The sequence below is a fragment of the Rattus norvegicus genome, chromosome 17 (assembly GCF_021556685.1).
Source record: "Rattus norvegicus strain SHRSP/BbbUtx chromosome 17, alternate assembly SHRSP_T2T, whole genome shotgun sequence".
Classification (NCBI taxonomy): Eukaryota; Metazoa; Chordata; class Mammalia; order Rodentia; family Muridae; genus Rattus; species Rattus norvegicus.
In genome coordinates this window covers 22,183,445-22,206,886 of record NC_141550.1, presented here as the reverse complement: position 1 = coordinate 22,206,886, position 23,442 = coordinate 22,183,445, and the positions used below count along the sequence as shown (strand labels likewise).

At 41.7% G+C, this 23,442-nt stretch overlaps 1 long non-coding RNA gene and 1 pseudogene across 1 annotated transcript in view; both read right to left on the bottom strand.

Annotated features, from left to right (window-relative positions):
* Positions 1–3,934: 3,934 nt before the first annotated feature.
* The window catches only part of LOC120097835 (uncharacterized), a 28,604-nt gene continuing 9,096 nt past the window's right edge, over positions 3,935–23,442 (bottom strand). The window contains exons 2-3 of the long non-coding RNA XR_015641193.1: positions 18,451–18,566; positions 3,935–5,192 (exon numbers count right to left, since the gene is read on the bottom strand). This is a non-coding gene — a long non-coding RNA (uncharacterized LOC120097835). The remainder of the gene's footprint in view (positions 5,193–18,450; positions 18,567–23,442) is intronic.
* Jpt1-ps2 (Jupiter microtubule associated 1, pseudogene 2) lies at positions 6,801–7,294 on the bottom strand (annotated as a pseudogene).

The following is a 23,442-nucleotide window of genomic DNA, read 5'->3' as shown; positions in this document are numbered from 1 at the left end:
TTTATGAATAGGAGCACAGCTGGTCAGGACAGAATGCCAACAAGGGACAAGTGGGATGTCATGAAATTAAAGAGCTTCTGAACATCAAAGGAAGCAATTAAACAAGAGACGAAACAGCCTACAGAGCAGGAGAAAAGACTTTTGAGCTATGCATCTGACCGAGCATTGGTATTTAAAATATACAAATAACTCATAAAACTAGAAGTCAAATAACCGAATTAATAAATGGGCTAATGAAATGAAGTTATCTCTCTTGTGTCTTTGAGATTATAATACAGTTACACAGTCCCCTCTCTTCCCCTTTCTCCCTCTAAGCACTCTCATTGAAATTCTTTCAAATTTATGGTCTCCTTTTTTAAATTAATTGCACACATATTTGTAAACACATAAATATAAATAAGCAGAAAGTTCTTAAAAGATGAAATGCAAATGGAAAATAAACATGAACAAAATATCGAATATTATCAGCAGCGAGGAAAAATGGAATTTAATAATTACACTGATCAGAATTCCAGTTATTAAGGAAACTAATAATAAATACTTTCAAGGATTTAGACAAAAAGGAAGTCTTATACAGGTAACTGTCCATTCACTATGGAAATAAATGTGAGAATCCTTCAAAAATCAAAACATAGATCATGATAGGCTCAGCTGTTTATACCACTCCTGGGTACTCAGCCATGGGACTAAATTCCACATATCACAGAAATATTTGGCAGCTGGTAATTATTGCATACTATTCACATGATCTGAGGTAAAGGATTAACACAAGTGTCTATCAGCAGAGAAACAGATGAGAAAATGTGATACAATGGAACCTTTTATGCCGTGATGGAGAGTGAAGTTACGTCATTTGCAATGAAATGGATGAACCTGAAGATGAACATGCCAAAAAAAATTAACCAGTGAAAGGAAGACAAACACTTCATATTTTCTTTCATTCATAGTTTCCATGTTTTATATAGTTACATAAAATCACGTATGCATATATGACTTGAAAGGAGAAGGCAAACTATCAGGGCAGGTCGAGGAGAGACCGATGTAGAGAACTACTCGATGGGAGAAAGTATTGATGCACATTATATTCGTGCATGAGAATATTTTATGTAACGCAATACCACTTACATGAGTACATACGATGAAAATTTGAAAGAAAACCCACTCTGAACGAAGACAAAGTCTAGATCTTTGAGGGACCAAAAGGATGGAGATGATGAATGCCAATTACAAAGAAGCTTCCAGAATCTTTCCCTTCCTGTCTTCGGGCCATGAAGCAATCAAAAATCCTGGTTTCTTTTAGGATATGTGAGAATCTGAGGTTCAAAGAAGACATGTAACTGAGGTAAATACTACCCTTGAAAGGGAAACCACTGGGTGGGTGGGTAACTACTTGGTTATTTAGGAAACCCTGTTGTGGGCAGAATTTGAAATAACTATTTGGAGAATTTCTTGACCCCCTAGCATATGCATCAGAGTATTGTGCCAATCTTTCTCTCTCTCCCTCTCTCTCTCCCTCTCCTCCCTCCCCTCTCTCTCCATATAATTAAAATATATAGAATAGTGTATATATATAATATATATATATGTAAGATATTTTAATTTAATCATTTTTAACGATGGAAAACAGAGATAGTTTGAGGAGTCAGTGAGAGAGCTCACTGGGTTAAGACATTTTTCTGCCAAGCCCATGACCTAGGTTTGATCCCCAGGAACCACATGGTAAAAAGGAAAGAATCTATTCCTTCAAGCTGTCCCTTCACCTCTACCTACACATGTGGCCCTAGCACTTGTGGCCATACTTCATCACACAAAGTAAATAAATAGACAACATTTTAAAAGGAAATTGAAATGCTGCTGCTGCTCCCATTTGACTGCGTGCCCTATAAATCCTTCCTTACGTACCACTGAAAATGTGGCTTGAAGCTGGTCCGACACAGGTACCTATGAAGGCATGCACTTGGTATTTGAACCCAGGGCTCTGAAAGAAACTTTCTCTTATCTCTCTAGGAATGACTCTGAAATATGAATTCCCCTCCAGGCACAAGGCATCCCACACCTTTGGCAGAAACCATTTACCTGGCTGAGAATACAAGGATAATTGGCTATAAAAGTTCAATGCCAGATGAAAAGAGAATTCCCGAGATGGGTGCAGTGCATTTAAATGAGCCTTCTAAATGATGTAGCACTGGGCTGTGGGTGTTCAATTGGGAGTGGGCGTTGGTGGCGGTGTTGATGGACATAAAGATAGTGTGTGTCCCAACAGGTTATAAAGCTTTAATGCATCATAGTTTCCTCATCTATACAGAAAGTTTCTACCTTCCAGGATTATTGTGAAGAAGTGAACTGAAAGAGGTTACAAGGTGCCAACCATAAAGTTCAGGCACCTCAGACTCTTGCCCATGGCCAACCCTCTCGGTAAACAAAGTCTGTTTTCATTCTCCATTGAATCACCGAAGCCTTACCATGAGTACAAAACCACTCAGGTTGAAAATTCACTCTTAACCCTTGAAATGGAGCAAATGTTTATACCCCTCCTAAATTTGTGTGTAGGGCTCTCATAAATGAACTGGACCCAGGGTTCCTCTCATGCCTTCTTCTATATGAAGTTACAAGGAGAAGATGGTCATTACACATGCAAGTGCCTTGATCTTGGGTGTAGAATGGTTTAGAAACTATGAGAAGTCATGATTTTGTTGTTTTACAACCACTTAGTCTATGGTAGTTTTGTTATAGAAACCCAAACCAAAATAGCCGTTTGTCTATTACTACCGTGATGTCTTTGTTCCTGTGAACAAATACTTGAAGACGTTATCTGCTTCTATTGTCTTTTACTCTAATCTTTTCACTCTTAAAGCAACCCCAGCCAGACTCGCCCCTCATAATTTCACTGAAATTGCCACTTGATCTCAAGTAGCTTGATCCAGTGAGCCATTCTCCATCATGATCCTATATCACAGGACCCATACAAACCCTCAGTGGCACAGTTGCTGGCTCCCTTCTCCATGATTTTGTTCATTTGTTTGTTTGTAAGAGACTTGCTTCTCTTGATTTTTCTACTCCCCAACTCACCAACATTCTCTCTAATTCCCTAGATCTGAGATGGTGAATATTGGAGTATCAAGGAATTCAGCCATCTTCCATTGCCCCTCTGTGTTTGTTAGTTTTACCTGCCAACTTGGTACAACCTAGAATCTCTTGGAGGGGTGTCTTTTGATTAGACTGGCCTGTGAACATGCTTGTGGGAGGTTGTCTTGATTGGTAATTGACAGAGGAAGACCGAGTCCATTTCGGGTGGCACCATTCTCTAGATAGGGAATCCAGAACAGTATAAAATGAGGAGTTAGTAGAGAGCAAGTAAGAATCCATGTGTTTATTTTCTCTGCTGCAGATTGCGGATATTGAATGTGAAGCTTTAAGTTCCTGCTCTGAATTCTCTGCAATGATGGACTGAAATGTAATTCTGAGCCAAATAACGCCTTTCTTCCCCAAGTTCCTTTTTGTTAGAATGTTTGTCACAGGAGCAGTGATGAAACTAGAACACCCTCTCTCTCCCTTCTTCCCTTAAGCTATGGATTCAAATGGCATTCAAAGCTAACAACTGTAATGATACAAATCAATTCCATACACATTCCAAACTTCATAAGCCAGTCCCCTCCTGGACAACTCTTGGCACCCAAAGTTCAATGTGTGTCTAATTAAAATTTACGTTTCCATTTTCCCTTCTATCTTCTTACTTCTTGTTTTAAGTAAGAAAAGGTTTCAGGTAGCAAAGAATAGCCTTGAATTTCATATGTAGCTAAAGATGACCTTGAATTTTTGATTCTTTGATCCCCACTCCTGAGTGCTAGATTATAGACATGCACCATATCCAGTTTTAAGCAAAATTCTGATACCCCAATGTTCACAGAAATCTTTTTTTTTCACCAATGCAGTTGATGATAATTTGTGTTTCCATTTATTCAAAGCCATCTGGCTTTCCCATCCCTTAGGAAATCCTGTGTTCAAAAGACATCAGTACTCAACAACATCTCCCTCCTCCAAAGTGAACACTCCGGTTTGCACACCATATCACTCGCCTAAACCACTGCTATACCTGCCCAGACTCTAGCCTTGATCCCCCTAGGTAACCTAAGTGCTGTCACTCTTCTGAGGGATATTAGCATCTGAATGGCCAGTGACGTCTCTTCATTGCATTGACAGTAAAGAATAGAGTCTTGAAACACCCTATCATGTCTATGGTTATATAGTCGTTGGTCCTCTGTCTCTGTTTTCTCCCACTCCCTCTTTCCCCTGCAGCCACACTGTCCTCAGTTTCATCACCGGATCCCAGACACACTCTGCTTCAGGAAATTGCCTCTAGCTGTCCCTTTCTTGAAGGTCTCTCCATAATATCTATTTGATTAATTTATCTCCTTTGGGTCTTATTTATTTATTTAAAAATGTCTTATTTAATATTTATTTAAATAGGTTAGGTGGTTCCAAGTTAAAAGAAAGGGTTTCAGATCCTATGAGCTCCAGTTTTGTGGGACCTGGCATTATTCTGATGGGTAAGTTTCCTAATAAACTATTGCTCATCTTCTGAGTGTGTCTCACAAGGCACTGTAAACTCTTCTTAGGTAAAATAACCTCATCTCTTATGTGTCTTGAGGTCTAATTACCAACCAACCTCTGCTCAGGCTCAAGAAGTCACCCTTTGCTGAAATCAGCTTGTCTTGTGGGAAATGGTATTGACCAAAACAAGTTCCATTAGAAAATGAAAATATTCAAGATGGTGACTCAAAGCCATATTACACCCCCCCCAAAAAAACCCAAGCAAACAACAAGAACAAAAGTAGTTCACGTATAAACAGAAAGCACAGCAAGTGAAGAACACTTTGTGGGTGATTTGTTTTTCCCCCCAGTGGAATTCTTCTTGGGATGAATATTGGTTTGAAAATTCCATGCATGTTTTGATTGGATTCAACTTCCAGATTTAGGGAAGGCCACCTGAGCCAGAATGGCATGTATTTTAGTGCAGATGGAGGGGAAACATTCTTCAGCCCTTCCTTCTCTGGCCTTCAGTTGAAACAGAAGTTAGGAATCTTCATAAACACAGCCTGGGCGGCTCAAACCATTTTATGATTTGCATAGATTCTTCTTGCACCTTATCACCGGGAATATATTATATTTGGGAACTCCTTGTGTCCACATCTCTATGAAAAGGAAATAAACATTCAATGAGTTTATCATCCAAGTGACTCCCTGAAGCTCTGGGTATACATTAGTGCGTGGCACTGATTTTTCCAGCCATAGGCTGTGAACTAAAACAGTCACTTTGAATTCCATTTACTCTAAAAGCAAAAGCCTCCAACAATGATAGATAATAGACATAACTATATCCTATTAGCCTATATAATTAACAATAACAGTAAAGTAAATGTTTCATTCTTTTGTTTATCTTTGTTTATAAAGATAAGTATTTTTAATGGCTTAGTGTTTAGTATTTTATTATAGACTTCTTTTAAATTTGAATTTTAGATTTATTTATTATTTACATGAGTACACTGTAGCTGTCTTCAGACACACCAGAAGAGGGCATCAGATCCTGTTACAGATGGTTGTGAGCCACTATGTGGTTGCTAGAAACTGAACTCAGGACCTTTGGAAGAGCAGTCAGTGCTCTTAACCACTGAGCCATCTCTCCAGCCCCCTTTGTGTATCTTTTTTTTTTTTTTTTGGTTCTTTTTTTTTTTCGGAGCTGGGGACCGAACCCAGTACCTTTATCAGTACTTTTCAAGACTCATCTAAAAATTCCTAACAAAAATAGGAAAAAAATGCTTTCATTCCTACATTTGGTTGTCAGTGAAATTGTTATTTCATGATTCGGATGAGCTATAGTTTCACCTTAGAAAACTTTAATACCTGTGTACACTTTACCTAGTTTTATCTGTACTTCTCTTGTTTGCAGATGCTTCATCAATAAGTAAATAAGTGTTTCTACTTAATTGCTAACGTGGTAAATTAAAGCTGTGTATATTTAAGCTGGTTGTGAAGGTGTCTATGTGATATGCAAACTTGGAGGCCTTTGGGTACATTCCCAGAAGTAGTGTCTGAGTCACACCACGAGCCTATTTTCAGGTTTTAAAGCAGCCCCTTTCTGGTCCTCATTGTGCTTGCACAAGTTTACAGCCAGCTGTGAAGAGTCTGAAGGCATTTAGTGGTGTGGGGTGGCTTGTTTTGCTTTGTTTTGTTTTACATATGAATGTCCTGTCGGAAGACCTGGTAAAGATTTTCCCATCTTCTGTGTGCTAACTTTTTATTGGCATGATGCTTTCCTTTGAGTACAGAAATGAAAATGTTCCCATGAGATCCCATTTGTGAATGGTTGTTCTTACTTCCTGAGCTAGCTCAGCCTTATTGAGAAAGCCCTTATGTGTGTCTAAAGATTGGAGCAAACTCCCTACTTTTTTCTCCCAACTAGAGTAAGAAGTCATTGGGTATTTCTTTACTTTCTATTTTATTTTATTATTAGGCTTTGCAGCAAGTATCTTTATCCATTGAGTAGTCTTGCCAGCTGTGATCTTATAAATAATATTTAAATTCTTCATATAGTACTTTACTCTTTTCAATTATCTTTAGACTTAGTAGTCAGGGATTTACACTCTGTTAGGTGGGTCATGATGCCCTTCTTCATCATGGATACTTTTCTTTCCTTTCCCTTCCTCTCTTCCTTCTTTCCTTCTTTCTCTTTTAAGTGTTTCTCTCTTAAAGTATAGTCAGGTTCATGTTGCACATTTCACAAGCATGAAAAAGCCAACCAACTAGACAGACAAGAGGACAGAGTTCAACAGAAGACGCCAATTCAAGATAAGGCTGGACATGCCACCAGAAGGGTTTCTCCTGGATGGCACTGGTGCCAGGACCACTGGGCTAAGCAAAGAAGCAGTGGGCATAGGCTTCTCTTCCTTTTGCCCCAGGTTACCTGGAAGTCAGTGTCCACATTTCCAAGCATCTCACCATCTTCCTTGAGGTTGATGAAGTCTCCAGAGCTTGGCTCAGAGGAGTTAATTCTCTGTGTTTCAGGCAACTCCAAACTTTCACTGTCTCCACTAAGGTTGGTACCTGCTGATGTGGCCCAAGATGGGGGATTTTCTTTAGGTATCTCAGAGATGTTAGAGGCCATTTATTCTTCTTCATAGCCTGTTCTGTCACTTCATCAAAACCTAATACAGAACTTACCACCTGGAGGCTGTAAAACTTTAAAGCTGTTCCTGCTATTGGGGTTCACATTGTTGAAGATGATAGTAGTGGTCATGGTGCTGAGGGGTGAGGGAGGCTAGCTCAGGGGGAGCACTGACAGGATTGGGACCAAGCAGCACACACAGCTCCTCAATCATGATCTGCCACATTTCACTGGCCTCTGATGCGCCATTTTCTTCTGCTCTGTGCTGTGATTTGTGTATCTGTTGGCGTGGATGTTTCTTCTGCCTTTTTTGAGAGTGTTTTAGTAAACAAGGCTTTCAGAGCAGAGGCAGGGCTCACCTCACTATCACTCAGAAAAGGGAAAACAAACCAATGTAACAGCAACAGCAGCAAACAGAACCAGATAAGAAAACATACTGTAGATCAATTAAAGCCAATTACTGTGCCTTACGTGACCATAGAAATAAAATGGTAAAAAGAAATATTTTCTTTCCTGAAGTTCATTACTTAGTGATGACTAAGTGACAACTGAAGGGAATTTTTAAAAAAAGAGGCAATGGGGCTGGAGAGATGGCTCAGAGGTTAAGAGCACTGGCTGTTCTTCCAGAGGTCCTGAGTTCAATTCCCAGCAGCCACATGGTGGCTTATAACCATCTGTAAGGGGATCTGATGCCCTCTTCTGGCCCACAGATGTATGTGCAGCAGAGTGCTTATGCATTCAACATTTTTTTTTTTAAAGGCTAGGGTGGAGGAGGCAAGAAGGAAGGGAGCAAAAGAAGAATCTAGTCAGGAAAAAGTGTCACAGAGGCAAGGGACTAATGTTAGGAAGAGGGGAGAAAGTATTAAATTTAACAGCCAATTTGACAGGGTCTAAATCCTCTGAGAGGAAAATGTCAATTAGAGAATTTCCTATATCAGATTGGCCAGGAGGAGAGCCCAGACCACAACAGACAGTGCCATCCCTTCATAGGTGGTCCTGGACTATGCGAGAAAGCTAGCCATGCTGACACAATTTATATCAGCTTGACATAAGTGCTAGGGTCCTTTGGGAATGGGGACCCTTAATTGAGAAACTGATTCCCAGCAGATTGTCCTATAGGCAAGCCTGTGGAGCATTTTCTTGAGGTAGGAAGAACCAGCTCATTGTGAGCAGTGACACTCCTGGGCTCTGTAAGAAAGCAGGTTGAGCAAGTCAGTAAGCAGCACTCCTCCACAGCCTCTGCATCAGCTCCTGCCTCCACATTCTGGATTTAAGTTCTTGCCATGACTTCCCTCAGTGATACTGTGACCTGAGAGGTGTGCTGGGATGTGGGAGAGCTAAGGAGGGCACTGAGATTTGCTGCAGCAAACCCCTTCCTGTCCAACTTGCTTTTAGATGTGTTTATCACAGCAATAGAAATCCTAACCGAGATGCTGGCTAGGCAAGCCTGTGGGTGAGCTAGTAAGAACCAGCAAGAGTGTTCCTCCAATGACTCCTGCCTTTAGGTTCCTGCCTCGATCAATGGCCAAGGCCTGGAAACAAATCAATAAAACCCCCCACCCTCCCCTAAGCTGCTTTTAGTTTGAGTGTTTTTATCACATCAGAATTTAGACTAGAATAGATAAAGTTTTAAAGGTATACAATAAAGAAGTGTACAAGGAAAGTTGAATAAACCTGAGAAATAAAAACCTATAAGCTGATTTTATAAATAAAGTAAAATCAATGGTAAGAATATAGTACATGGAGTAAATGGAGAATAGAGAAAATAAATTCTCTACAGGAGAGAGAGAGAGAGAGAGACAGAGAGAGAGACAGAGAGAGAGACAGAGAGAGAGACAGAGAGAGAGACAGAGAGAGAGAGACAGAGAGAGAGAGACAGAGAGAGAGAGACAGAGAGAGAGACAGAGAGAGAGACAGAGAGAGAGAGACAGAGAGAGAGACAGAGAGAGAGAGACAGAGAGAGAGACAGAGAGAGACAGAGAGAGAGACAGAGAGAGAGACAGAGAGAGACAGAGACAGAGAGAGACAGAGACAGAGACAGAGACAGAGAAAAAGAGGGGAGGGGAAGGGGAAGGGGAGGGGGAAGGGAGAGTCCAAAAGAAAAATAAAGTCAAAACATTATTTTTTAAGCCCCAAACAGAAGAGCATGTTGGAGCAGCACTGTCTGCAGACTCTGACACTGGAGCCTGCCAGGAGGAAGAGGTGATCTGCTAAAGTTGGAGACTCCTATTACATCCCGATTCTGACGCTGGAGAGACTGGGGGGCAGAAGGGGGAAATTGTTCATCAGTGTTGAGACCACTTTAGGTATAGCCCTTTTTTCTGTACTAGAATGAATCTCTTGCGACTTCTAGCTTTGCAGCCTGTGTCCAAACTGACCTTCCTACTATCCAGGGACTCCCCAGTTTGCCCATCTTGGAGTGGCTACCTAAACTGAGAGGTATTTCCCCAAGTCTTCTGGGCTATGGGAGAGCTAAGTAGGGGCCTGAGATTTTCAGGAGAATCCTCCTCAGTATCGAACACTCTGAGGGTGGGAATAGACTGTGGAAAGTATCCATGGGACACAAGAGCTTCAAAGATCCCCATCCCCTGAAAAGTTGAATGGCTTGCTATGGAGTTTAAGCTGTACTTAACTGTCTGGGTCTGTGGGTCTCCACATGCTTATGATTCAGTAAGGAGAGGAGGGCAGCTGAGGCACTGACCCCATCCAAGAATCCTGGCATTTCTTCTCATGAATGTCTGACTCCCAAGTCAGGTAGGGACTGGCCTGTTGACTCCAGGCTTCTTGAACTGTCATTACTTTTGGTTTGGGTTGGGGGAGGGGCAGGAGATCTCAGTTTTAGACAGTAGTTTCCCTCTCATGATGACCCCCAGCCAGTCACAGCCCTCTGAGACACAGAGAATGGCAAAGTAGGCCTCTTCTATACCGGTGTTGATCTGTGTGGGAGCTGTTAAAATTTGAGGCTTATGAGAAATGTGTGCATGCCCAGTACTGTCCCCTCACTGCTAAGCTTCTGGGAGGGTAAAACATGAGGGCATAGGCTCAGTGCAGAACCGAGTTCCATACACACAGTATTACCAGGTAACATTAGCAGAATTCACGCCCCACTTGCCGTGAGTCCTTGCTGTTAAAGCCCAGACCATGCATTGTAGGCTGGATCCCATAGGGTGTCTTCCCCACTTCTTGACCCAGCCTTTTCTCTCCCGCCCTTTCCTCAAAGCCTCCAGATATTTCTGAGCCAGCCAGACTCCCTCCTGCCTCATTCCCTTGCTCTGTCTTTTCCCTTTGCCTTGGTGTTTTCCCAGATGCACACTTAGTTTGGTTGCCGATCACTAGAAAGCATGGTTTATTAGATTCCCTCTCAGTGGAGGACTCCCCTAAGTATTAAAACCTGGACTTTCCCAGCACTTACCACATCACAATAATTTGATCATTTGTTGATCATCTACAAGGAAAAAAAAAACAAAAAGATCACAGCTCCCTCATCCATGCTGCCCACAATCGAATCCTCAGCCTTGGTGATGACACCGGATAGGTTACACACAGTCTGTGAATTGCTGGTGGTTGGAGAAATCACTGAACCTCTCAGGTTAAGGTGCTTGCTTCCACTGGCTGAGGAAAGTAGGAAAGGTGTCACACATCAAACCAAACCAGAGAACAGATGGACTGAGATGACAGATGAGACAGCAGCAGCCAGCCCGTCCTTCCTCCTTCAGGGGAAATGTTCACTGGAAGCCTTCAGAATCTGCCGCCATCTTTGTCAATGTGGATGGATTTAGAATCACTGAGGAAACACTCATCTGGGTGTGTCTGAATGCACTTCCAGGAACATTTAAGTGAGGTGAGGAGGAAAGCTCCACCCCGAAAGTAAGCATGACATTTCATGGGCTTGGGTTTCCTGCTACATGAATTGAAGAAAGTCAGCTGAGGACCAGCATGCGGCTCTCTAATTTCTGACCGTGGATGTGATGAGTGACCTCCCATGTCTGCTGCCATGATTCCCCTGCCTTGATCAACTGTACCCTCAATTTGAGCCCAATAGCACCTTCCCTGGGATTCTTTTCTTGGATATTTCTGCCACAGCAAAGAGAAACTGATATGCAGAAGCCTTGGCTTTGCAAAGCACCATTCCCTCAAAGGTGTGCACCCAGATGTAGGTTGTGTGCCTGACCAATGTGGAAAGGACCTGCTGACCTTGGCATGACCCAGGAGTAAAAACTGAAGGAGAAGCAATGGTCTTTCAATAAGTAGGCACTGTCTTCAGGTCCGAGTGTTATCTAATGAGATTCATAAATAGCGTGTATGCCTAACATAAAACTTAATGAGAAAGTATTTGTCCTAAGTTTGTTAAATGCCTGGAGACAGCTGATCCCACAGCTGGGTACTTGACATCTCCATGCAGCATGTTCTTAAAGATTTTAAAAAACAGATCGGATCATTAGACCTGACTCTTCTTTTTTTTGTGTGTGTTTGTGTGCACCATGGGAGATAACACCAAGTGAGTGGAGGAGGTAAGTCCCGCTAATCCTTTTAGCTTCGCCTGCATTTTGAGACATTCTTTGCATGACTATCAGGAAGTCACACTTCCTGGTGACATATTCTGGTGGGAACATGTGCGCCTTCATACCTAACCTTCCTTCTCTATTGACCATACTTAAGACAGAGTACTGTCCTAACAGTGTGAACTGCCCTATGCCAAACCATTCGCATCAACTCGTTTTATTCCTATGAACTCATAAACACATGTTCCCCAAACTTCAATGCTCCTGCTTGCTTTCTGTTGCAGTGATAAAGCAGTGAGTGATCAAAAGCAGCTGGGGGAGGGGAAGGGTTTCTCTTACACTTCTATTCCATCACTCAAGGAAGTATAGCAGGAGCTCAAGCAGGAGACACATTACAATCCAGGAGTAATGCGGCTTACTGGCTCATGCTCACCAGTGTTCTCACACAAATCAGGACCACCTGTCCAGAGACGGCATCATCCACAGGAGTCTGGGCCCTCCTCCATCAATTAGCAATAAAAGAAAATGACCCATAGACATGCCACAGGTCTTGTAATGGAGGAAAACTCCCAATTGAAGTTCCCTTTTCCCAGGTGACTCTATAGTCTGTGTCAAGTTGACAAGAAAAGCTCATCCGTAAACTCAGCATCTTGGAATGTGTGACCTTTGGTCACTTCTGTTTCCAAGTGATTCCTAACAGATCTCCTTAAGTTTTTTCTCAAGATCGCTGTTCCCTTGGATGATAAGAAAATTTTAACATTAAGGAAATGAGATGGGTCTGTCTTAGACTGCCTCTCTCCAGCCTGGCATGGAGTAGACAAGTTGGAAAAAGTGTGTTGCTGTGGCCATAGCAACCCCCTGACTCACCCAAGCAGCTGAGGCCAAAGTAACCTCCTTCCTAAGTTCCCCCTTGGCCTACGCACATCCTTGAAGAGCCATTAGAAACAAGTGTTTGATGAAGATGAAGTGCTTGCCCAGGCATGACCAGGCAGGCAGCTCAACACCAGGATGGCTTACCTGGTACTGGAATCCATGACTTGGGTTGAGGGACAAATACTGGTTATGATTTTCTAAACCAAGAAGCACCCCCCACTCTACTGGGTAAGAGGTTTGTGGAGAAATATTGATGAATACAAGTTCATTCTACTCTCCAGAAATCATAAAATGAGTCATGAATGCTTCCATTTGTTCAACGTTCCCATGGGCACATCAGATGCTAGTGTAATCTGCACTTCCTGTCTACAGCATGGATGGCACGTGTGTGTGTGTGTGTGTGTGTGTGTGTGTGTGTGTGTGTGTGTGTATACACACACACACACACACACACACACACACACACACACATATATATATATATATATATATATATATATATTATATGTATGAGTACACTGTAGCTGTCTTCAGACACACACCAGAAGAGGACATCGGATACCATTACAGATGTGAGTCACTGTGTGGCTGCTGGGAATTGAACTCAGGACTTCTGGAAGAGCAGTCACTGCTCTTAACCACTGAACCACCTCTCCAGCCAGATGGCATGTGTTAATATATACCATGAGTCAGCAGCTATTTAGCTCCTTGTTCTCATGTGCTGTGTGATTTTTCAGCTCTGGTTGTAGCAAAAGACAGAAAATAAGGTGTACTCTTGGGTTTCAAGAAGACCAATATTAAGTAATTGGCATGAAGACTATGAAAAGGTGGTGGGCAAGTGGTCTCCAGCTCTCTATGCATGCTGATCTGCAGGGTAATGGAGGACCTTTGAGAAAGCAGTTGCTCAAATAGATTTGGAGTTACAAGAGGTACTGCATACCTCCTGTCTGCCAACTTGAAGTTATATACAGCAGGTACCATGTGCTTACCTCCCAGCCTAGCCCATGGACTAGGAAAAGATCAGCTCTGTCAACAAAAGTAAGGACAAAAAGAGGAATAAGAGGACACTGAGATGGACAGACACACAGCTTTTCTGAAGCCATGGTGACAGTAAACAGCCATACCAGGTATGGAGAAAGAAACATTGTCTACACTTACAAGTAGGACTTACACAGCAGGGTTGGGCACCTGCAGGTCTGCAGTGGGATACATGGGCTCAGTGAATTAGGATCAAGATGCCCACAGGTACAAGCAGTAGTGGCTGTCATGTGGAGCAAGAAGGGAGGATTCCAGATCACACAGGTGAGACCCACCAAGGGAGAGACTTGGGGTGGCAGGGCGAGGTCCTGGTTATGCAACTCGGTGCAGTGAGCCGGTAAATATCAGCTTATTACTCAGTGTTGGTTTCTTTGCACCCACACGTTGGAGATGATGCCCCTGAGCTGGCTGTTGAAATCCCTCCAATGTGTTTGAAGAGAGTATTGGTGAAGCAGATCTTTTTAGGACATGACTAGTCACACAAGGAGTAGGCTGGGTGGAGAGAGGAGAGGTTCCAAATCTGGCTTAGTCCTGAACAAGTAATGTGGGTAATAAGAGCATCATTTTCCATCTCTTCTCTTTGTCCTTGTTAGGAGGTTTCAGTTACTAAAATGACTGGAGAGGGTTGTCAGCCACTGGGTGAAAGAGAATGGGAACAAAAGGGAACATTCTAGAAGAGGTTAGGTAATATTGGTTAAGTGGGATATTGCTCTTCCAGAAATTTCCAAGTGATCACATTTCCTCTGCTGACAATGGCCACTCTCTTTTACTAACCAAGTATGGTAAAGGTTGAGTGGAAAACTGAGGAGTGAACCAGTCAGGTTGTGAAGGGGAGACTCCATTAAGACTTGCCAGTATCAACAGCTGTGGAGAAGAATTTGCCCACTACTATCAAGAGATCTCCAAGTGAGGGAAGAGCTCTCCTGTCTCAATAAGCACATCAACCTCCATGTTTTTTCTCTCTTTTACCACCTGACATTCTACCCAATGAAACTTATTACTGTCATACAGTGATCTGAAACCTGAAAAAATATTGGCTCCTGGCCTTCTGCTCACTGGAGTTGCCACATCTTTGAGAATCTTGTGAAGAAATATCACCTGCTTTGGCAAATACATCATGAGATTAAAGACAATAAGCAAGAAAAATACTTTCTTTGGTCAGGTAGGCCCATGTTTGAGGGATATTGCATTAGTGAGATTTTGGGATGAAAATTCAGTGGCTAGACAATTCTACTCAGTCTTCTGTGACATGTGATTTGAAAGAAAATAGTGCTGTTTGCAAATAAGACCTCAGAAGAAATACATCGTGTTTGTTTCTTTACAATGTGCATCTGTTCAAATGAAACAATTATGTATCCCATGTTCCAAAACCACTGGGGAAAGGGAGCCCGCCAAAGGCTCTGTGCATAAAACACTTGTTTTCCAAGCCCGAAGATTCATGTTGGATGCCTGGAGCACTCTGTGGGTAGGAAAGAACAGACTTCTGAGAATTGTCCTCTAACTTCACACATGTGTGTTGACATGTCAGACCCACTATCTCACACAGGTCATATATAGACACAATAATAACTAATGTAGTTAATAGAAGAATAATGAAGAGCAGTTTAAAGTTTTACTCTAAGAATAAGCTGAGGAACAAGTAAGTCACAGTTTCATGAGCTGGCAGGAGACATGAGTTCCTTAGATCAGAAATAAGAAAACTCTGACACTCGTGTCCTAGCCCTATGTGGGTACTGACATCTATATGGCTGGTTCCATGAGCATGATGGCAAAGAGAGTCAGGATGAACAGTAAACTCCTCTACAGAAAATGAACCATGAGATTTGGGAAATAGAATCTTCCCTGGGGAACAATAAGCACACCCATTCTTTGACCCAGAGGAAACTCCACATCTATCTTCCAAAGCTATTTGCTATAAACGTACTTGTAAATATTATTTCAAATAAAGGAAATCTACTCATCAAATCCATAGAACACGAGGCCTCTAGAGATACTCTTCTGAAGCATACATGTTCCCTTGATGAATGGTAGTTACTCTTTCTAGCCATGTTGCTGGGACTCACTGAGGAGATCTAGCTTTTGGAATGCCTGCAAGGGAAGACTCATTGTGCATGTGGGTACCACCATCCCATAAACTAGGGTCCTAAAAATAAAAGAGGAAGGTGCAGGAAGTGTCAGATGCATCTCTCTGCTTGTCAATTGTGGATACAACGTGAGCAGTGGCCTGCTAACATCCCCACTGCTATGCTTTCCCACCATGGTAAACTATTCCTTCAAATTGCAAGTAAAAATAAATCCTTCCATCCTCAAGTTGCATTTGTTGCACCCATGAGAAAGCCATGATGCAATGCTTATGTCATATACATAGACTAAATGCAATAAAAGACCCCAAGCAACATAGTAATATGAATATTACCCTGAAACTTATAATCTTAATTCATATGAGGCTGTGATTCTGTTACTAGTTAACATTTTATGAATGCTAAAACAGAAACAGTGGTAACAAAACAAAGAGATGTCACTTTGTTTATCTCCTTGGAGATTTTGAAAGAGAATCTTATATCCCAGGTTATATTTGAACTCATGAGCCTCTAGTATTAACCTCTTCAGGGCCCCTTTTCTAAAGCACACATTTCCACTTGAATTTGGCTATTAATAAAGTTAGTAAGCATATAAAAACCTGTTGAAGGAGACCTTTGCAAAAATACATTGGTTTTGAATGGAGAGAAGCCAGTTTAAGTTAGTGATCAAACGGATTGTTAGTCACTCTCCTTTGCTGGCAAAGAAGTTGAGCTTGGGATTAGGCTATTGTGAGACCCCATAGACTGGCCAGAGTTTGTGATGGAAAATACTGCACTGGGTAGCTGGGTCCTCCTCTAAGTATTGGTCCAATGCAGATTTTTATAGCACTAAATAATAACCACTATGTGTGTGCAGGTGTGTGTGTGTGTGTATGTATGTGTGTGTGCATGTACTCATGCCTGTGTGTGTGCATATATGCATGTTTGTGTATATGTACTCATGCCTGTGTGTACATATGTGCATGTGTGTATGTGTGTATGTGTGCTCATGCCTGTGTGCATATGTATGTACATATATGTACTCATGCCTGTGTGTGTGCATGTGTGCATGTGTGTATATGTACTCATGACTGTGTGTGCATATGTGCATGTGTGTATGTGTGCATATGTTCTCATGCCTGTGTGCATATTTGTGTAGATATATGTACTCATGCCTGTGTGTGTGTTTGTGCATGTGTATATGTGTACTAATGCCTGTGTGTGCATATGTGTGTGTATGTTCTCATGACTCTGTGTGCATATGTGTATATGTGTGTGTATGTATGTGTACTCATGCCTGTGTGTGCATACGTGCATGTGTGTATATGTACTCATGCCTATGTGTATATATGTACGTATATGTACTCATGCCTGTGTGTGCATATGTGTATGTTTGTGTATGTGTGTATGTGTACTCATGTATGTGTGTGCATATGTGCATGTGTGTGCTACAGTTAGAAATACTTCATTCCTGAAATACACACTCATTTCTCTTTCAGTTGTCTTGCTCATTATTTACAAATTCCACTCCAGAACTGAATAATTCTACAAACCTCTTGTTCGAGTTCCATCTCTGTTGCTGTGACAACCCCACTGACCAAAAGCAGTTTAGAAGATGATGAGGTTTCCTTGACTTACAACTCCAGGTCATAGTCTATCCCTGAGGGGAGTCAAGGCAGGAACTCAAGGCAGGAGTCTAGCAGCCAATCTGCTTTCTATTCCATACAGTATATTACCTCAAATCAAGGTTGGCTCACTGCCAGAGAAATACAGCACGAACCATGGAGGATGCTGCCTGGCAATAGACTTATGTTAAGCTAGCTTTCTTGCACTGTCCCGGATACCTGTGTAGGAATAATAATGCTTACTGTGAGCTGGGTCTCCTACATCAATTAACAATCATGACAGTCCCCTGCAAACATGGCCATACACCATGATCTAGGCCATCCCTCAATTGAAGCTTTTCTCTCAGAGGACTCTAGGCTGAGCCACAATGGCAGCACTAAGCTAGATACCCACATATACAGAGCTTACTTAGATACTTAAATCTCCCATGAGCCATCTCCAATTTCTAAAATTTGATAAAACTTAACACACTGGGCTGTTGGAGGTAATTTGGATTTAATTGATTTTATTTTTAAATTACTTTATTGAAATAAATATATCCCTTGATATCTTGGCCTTGTAAGTGCTTAAATAATGCCTTTGATCCATGATGGTGTTAATATTGATTTGTGTAAATATCCTTGAATGTGTAATTGTATCTAATGATCGAAAGATATCCCTTAGAGATCTCTATTAATCTGTTACTACAAGTAAATAAATGAGCAAGAAAACAAAATTATGTCCTGGTATCAATTCACATGAGATTTGTAAAGATGATTCCCAACCCACAAAGAATAACAGTCTTGCCTCTGGAGCTCAGCTTTGCAAGTGACTGGTAGTAACGTGACCTTGATCACAGGGAGTTTACTTTACCCACGCTGGCCTCAGTTTCTCCTATTGTAAAGCAGCAAAAATAATTGTTTTTAATGGTATATGGGCTGAGTCAGTATGTGTGTTATGTTTAAAAGTATATAAACCTGGTATATTAAGAAAATTCCTTATAGGTGTGTGATAAAACTATCTCAAACATGAAAGTTTCCTATATTGTTTCAGGTCAGAGTGAAGTTAGGTCTATGCAAACACTAAAATAGTTATATCAACACATATTACATAGGCAAAGTATTGGAGCGTGCTAAGTAGTAATTACTATTTGTTGAATGAATGGCTATAGAGTCATCCTGGGTCTGAGCTGGTACCTGTGGGGACCTACCATAGTCCAGCCTTTGTCACTTTGGTTCCTTCTCCTCAGACAATAAGACAGCATTTTGACAAGTGATTGGCTCCCAGAGCTTCTCTCTTGTGGTGCTTAACCATCACAGTAGCCTGCTGAATAAAAAAAGACATATCTTTGCCCTGAGCTCCCATGGACAATAAAGGTTATCAGTCACACAATGCCCTTTGACATAATAAGATAAAAAGAGAAAATCCACAGTGCTATTCTCTGAAAGCCCATGTCCTGACACACAGGTCACCCTCTTTCCTTTGGTGAATGCTGGCTTGTAGTGCCCCTTAGATAAAAGCTCCCCAGAACAAATGGCTGTCTTTAGAGTGTTTCATTATTTAACCCATGTATTGCTCACCATTGCTCCCTTCCTTGGGATGGAGGTGTGTCTACAGACATTTTCTAACAACTGCCTTGGCAACTAGTTAACACTCAACGTCCTATTTGCAATGACCTATTTGGTCCTATTTGCAATGACCCCTGACAGGACATACAGTAGTAAGAGAGACAAAAAGGACCTGGGGTACATACAACTCAGCAGAGAGTGTGTGTGTGTGTGTGTGTGTGTGTGTGTGTGTGTGTGTGAAAATGGAATCAATCCCCATCTCCCACCCCTACCACCTCAGTAAATAATACAATGTCAGAGAGACTTTGGAAACGGTATAGTAATACATCAGGGAGACTTTGAAAACAGTAATTCTATTTTTGCTAGCATATGAAGAATCTATTTCCTTCCTAAGAAGAGCTAGCTAACTTGTTAGAAAAAATAATAACTCTCAACATCGAGTTGACTAGGTGTATAATAAAGCTAGTTCACATTGATTTTAGGAAAAATCTTCATTACAGCTCAAAGGGAAGAAAATAATGGTTATGAGTAGAAATTTGGGTCCAATTTATATAATAAAGCCTAGCCCTCAGCACCTGGATTTATCTGGAGGCAGGGTCTGTAGAGTACCTATGTTGGAATGATACCGTGAAGGTAGTCCAGTATGGTGTTCTCGCAGGGGAAAGGTGCTGTAAGCACACAAGGAGAAGAAGGACATCTACTAGCCAAAGAGAGAAATGGATTTGGGGGAGGGCAGATAGAGGAAAAGGGAGGAGAGTGGGAACAGGTGCTGACTGAAACTTTGTCCCCAGCAGTAGCTTCCAAAGCTGTGGGGAAGTAAGTTTCCGTTGAAGGCCTTCAGTTTGGGAAAATTGCTATGGCAACCCTGGCAAAGGAATGCATCAGCAGAAGACCAAACACATTTTCAGTCACATAGCAGGGGCTCTGTCTTCCATGACTGCCATCTTCCATGCCAGATGCTGTCATAGCGGGCAGAAAGAAGACAGTTTTCACGAATAGAAGGACTTCTTCACACATTTGTGTCTCCTTTCTACACTCAGGTCTCTCCCGTTCAATTTTGTATGGTCAGTCAGCCTCCACAATCTTTCTGAATCTTCCCATATTCATCTAACTTGGGCTGTGGGTCCTTTGAAGCAACTGTCTTAGTTAGGGTTCTACTGCTGTGAATAGACACCATGACCAAGACAAGTCTTATAAAGGACAACATTTCATTATGACTGGCTTATAGGTTCAGAGATTCAGTCCATTATCATCAAGGCAGGAACATGGCAGCATCCAGGTAGGCATGGTGCAGGAGGAGCTGAGAATTCTACATCTTTATCTGAAGGTTGTAGCAGACTATTGACTCCCGGGCAGCTAAGATGAGGATCTTAAAGCCCACACCTACAATGAAACACTTCCTCCAAAAGGGCCTCACGTCCTAATAGTGCCACTCCATGGGCCAACCATACTCAAACCATCACAGCAACGTGAGCTTCTTCTCTTAGTTTAATAAAGTCTGGCCTCAGAAAAGATGTTTTTCTGTTGAAGGAAAGAGTGATACTAGAAATGAGGAGGAGATGTCCTCCTTCCTCAAGGTCTTTGTAGCTTTTTTGAAGGAGTTATTGCCAATATTCAGGAAGTAGGCAGGCAAGGGCTGAATGCTCAGGGCAAGGACAGAGCAAGGACAGACATCGGTCTGAGAAGAGAGGAACAGACTCTAGGGGGAGAGACCTACGGGAACATAATGTTTCCTCTCTAGACAAGAGAGATCAAGGAAGGCTTCAAGGACCACATGGGGCTGATTTTCCTCTTGCTGCTTATGTAGATGAAATGGGCTAAGACAGGAAGAACAGAACCAGTTAAATGCAAAGCTAAAGGAAGGAAAATGCTGAGCATGTCTTAAGGTAGAAGGAAAAAAAGCTTGCAGTAAAGCAACTGTCTCATACACAAGGCAGTACCGTGGAACATTAGTGCTCTGTATTAATTTATACGGGTCTAGGCCATAAAAGTCAATAAAGTTATTTGGCTAGATGTTGGAGACCAAATGACTATGTCCAGCCATAGAAAACAGTCACAGTTATTATAAACTATATTGTGGCAGACAATTTTCTGTATACAAGTAAAATATTTCCTCCAACTCTGTCCTTGGTAGGACATCTTAATCCCCACCCCCACCCCACATTGACACGTGTGATTTTTTTTTTGCCCTGTCAATGAAGTGAACAAAATAAACAAGACTTCAAAATGAATACTTTCAGAGATTTAAAACACCAATGCCCTTCCAACTGGTACAATAAGTACGAACTTTGTTAACCTTTCAGGAAAATGGAAATCCTAAAGATTGGAATTTGGTGTTGTGGCCTAGCCCAATGTCACCCATTCTCTATGTCCTGGGAAGCTCAGGCTTTCGGGCTCTGTTTTCCAAAGCAAGCTTTCAATTCATATCACCCTTTATTGTGTTATGCAAGTAATGAGCTTCCCCCAGATTGTTGGCTGCCATGACTTAAGTTGGCAGGGACTTGGCAAACTTCTTCTACAGAATTTTTGCCTCAGAGAAGAAATTACTGTGAAATAATGACAGCACTTTAGATACTTTTGGTAAAGCCATGAGAGTTAGAAACCCTGACAGTTACAAAGCAAAACAGAAAAAAAATCATTTTACTAAAATTGAAGAATGGGCGGACAGGGTAGGGGTTGAAGATATTGAAAGAGAACAATTCGTAGTTAGAGGGGATGGAGTTGCAGGAACAGATCCTTAGCTCTATGGAGTCAAATGAAGGATATATAAAGCTTTAATTAATGAAAATGTCATTCCTTATTAATGGGCAAGATTTTCACAAGTGAGGAGCATCTTGCTTTGAAAAGGAACGCAGACGGAAGAGAAAAGCAGACTTTGAGAAGACAGCAAAAGAGTGGCTCATAGCTTGGTCCTCTGCTCTCATGTGACAGGGAATGGGGAAAGACTGGGCTTCTTGGAGCAGGATTGAATACATTTAGTGAAATTGTTTTGGCTTCAGAATGCATTTCTCAGAAGGCAACAAAAAAATTAGCCTACATGAGAGTCCGGTCATCTGAAGGAGAGGTGGTTAAGAGTCATTGATTATAGTAACAATGGTGATGGGGAGATGGGGAGATCCAGGAGATATTGGCAATAAAAAACAAATGGGGACACAAAGTACAGGGAGCATAGGTTAAAAAAAAGAGGGAGTCTGTAATGTCCCTAGATGCTGGTAGGGGGGGACTTCTGGGTCAAAGACCTCTTAGTGATGTCCAAGGAGGACAGGAAACATAATCACCCTGGAGCTCACTGTTTATGTCTTACGTGGTTACAGACACTTCTATGTTCTTTTAATAAATTAAGACCAACGTTCTTGATCTCCTACCTTCTAAAAATCATGCTCATACACAGTGGAACTGTTGGCTTCCTCATCCTGAAGAGCTGTGGTGGGGTAGAGGGGTGTGTGTGTGTGTGTGTGTGTGTGTGTGTGTGTGTGTGTGTCTAATTTCAAAATCTCTACAAATTTTCACTTTGACTACATTTTGTGCTTCTTTGATATTCAAGAATGTTCACACACTGTCCCTGTGTCAGTGAAAACCATACCATAGAAGGATGAAGAGTTATGTACTAAACGTAAGGTCATCCCCATAATGACAAGAATGAGGATGAAAAAGAAATACACACTCAAAGAGGAATATATCATTTGGGCAATATTTTCCCCAAAGTTTCCGAGCTAGAGGAGAATTATGGAAATTCTCCTAATCAAAGAATCAGGCTCTTCTGCCAGCAGATAATCTCTGTAGGAGAGAGAGGAACCAATCACCCTGGAGATCTAACCCAGGCTCTGCCTTTTGAATTACATAGACTTTCAGATGTTCTTCGCCTCTCTAGAGTAAGGCTACCTGGGTTCTACTTTTTGTTGTCTAAGCAGCCAGGGACAGCTGCCTCATTGCTGCTTTTGTTCCTAGGTCTTGGCTCTTCACTCACCCTGGGCTATGTGGCTTTTCCAAAGCTTTTCCTGTGAAAGAAGAGAGCCATGTCTTTAGCTTTGTCTTAGGTTCCCTAGCGTACCTTCATATTATTTCATTCTTATGAAAGACCAAGAACCAATAAGACTTTTTTTTTGGTATAGGAGCTTCACAAACTATAAACTGCTTCAAATGACAATGCCCTTCTGATAAGAAAACTTTATCAGAAGTCCAGAACTTCCAACTTAACAAAAGCAGAGGGTTATATCATACAATGGAAATTATGATGACCACAGCTGATGATCAAGAGTCATCAATAATCCTTGTAATTATGATTGATAAGCATCATGAAAATAATGATCACTAAGGAGAAAAGCATTCTTAGGCCTCTTACATTTTTGATGACTTTGACTAAAAGCAGGTAGTCGATCCTGTATCCACGGTGTTCCATGTGCCTCCTGGGGATCTTCTTCTTCATTTTGTGATTATGTCATTAGTTTTCTTATTTGTTTGTTTACAGGGACTTGTATAGCCCAGGCCACCCCCAGACATGCTAGGAAGCTAAGGAAGGTGAGCTTGGATTAATCTCCCAGTTCTGGGACACCAGGTATGCTCCACCATGTCTGGGTTATTGAGTGGCTCAACTTGGTCACTAAGTCAAAGGTCACTGGCTATTGGCTATTACA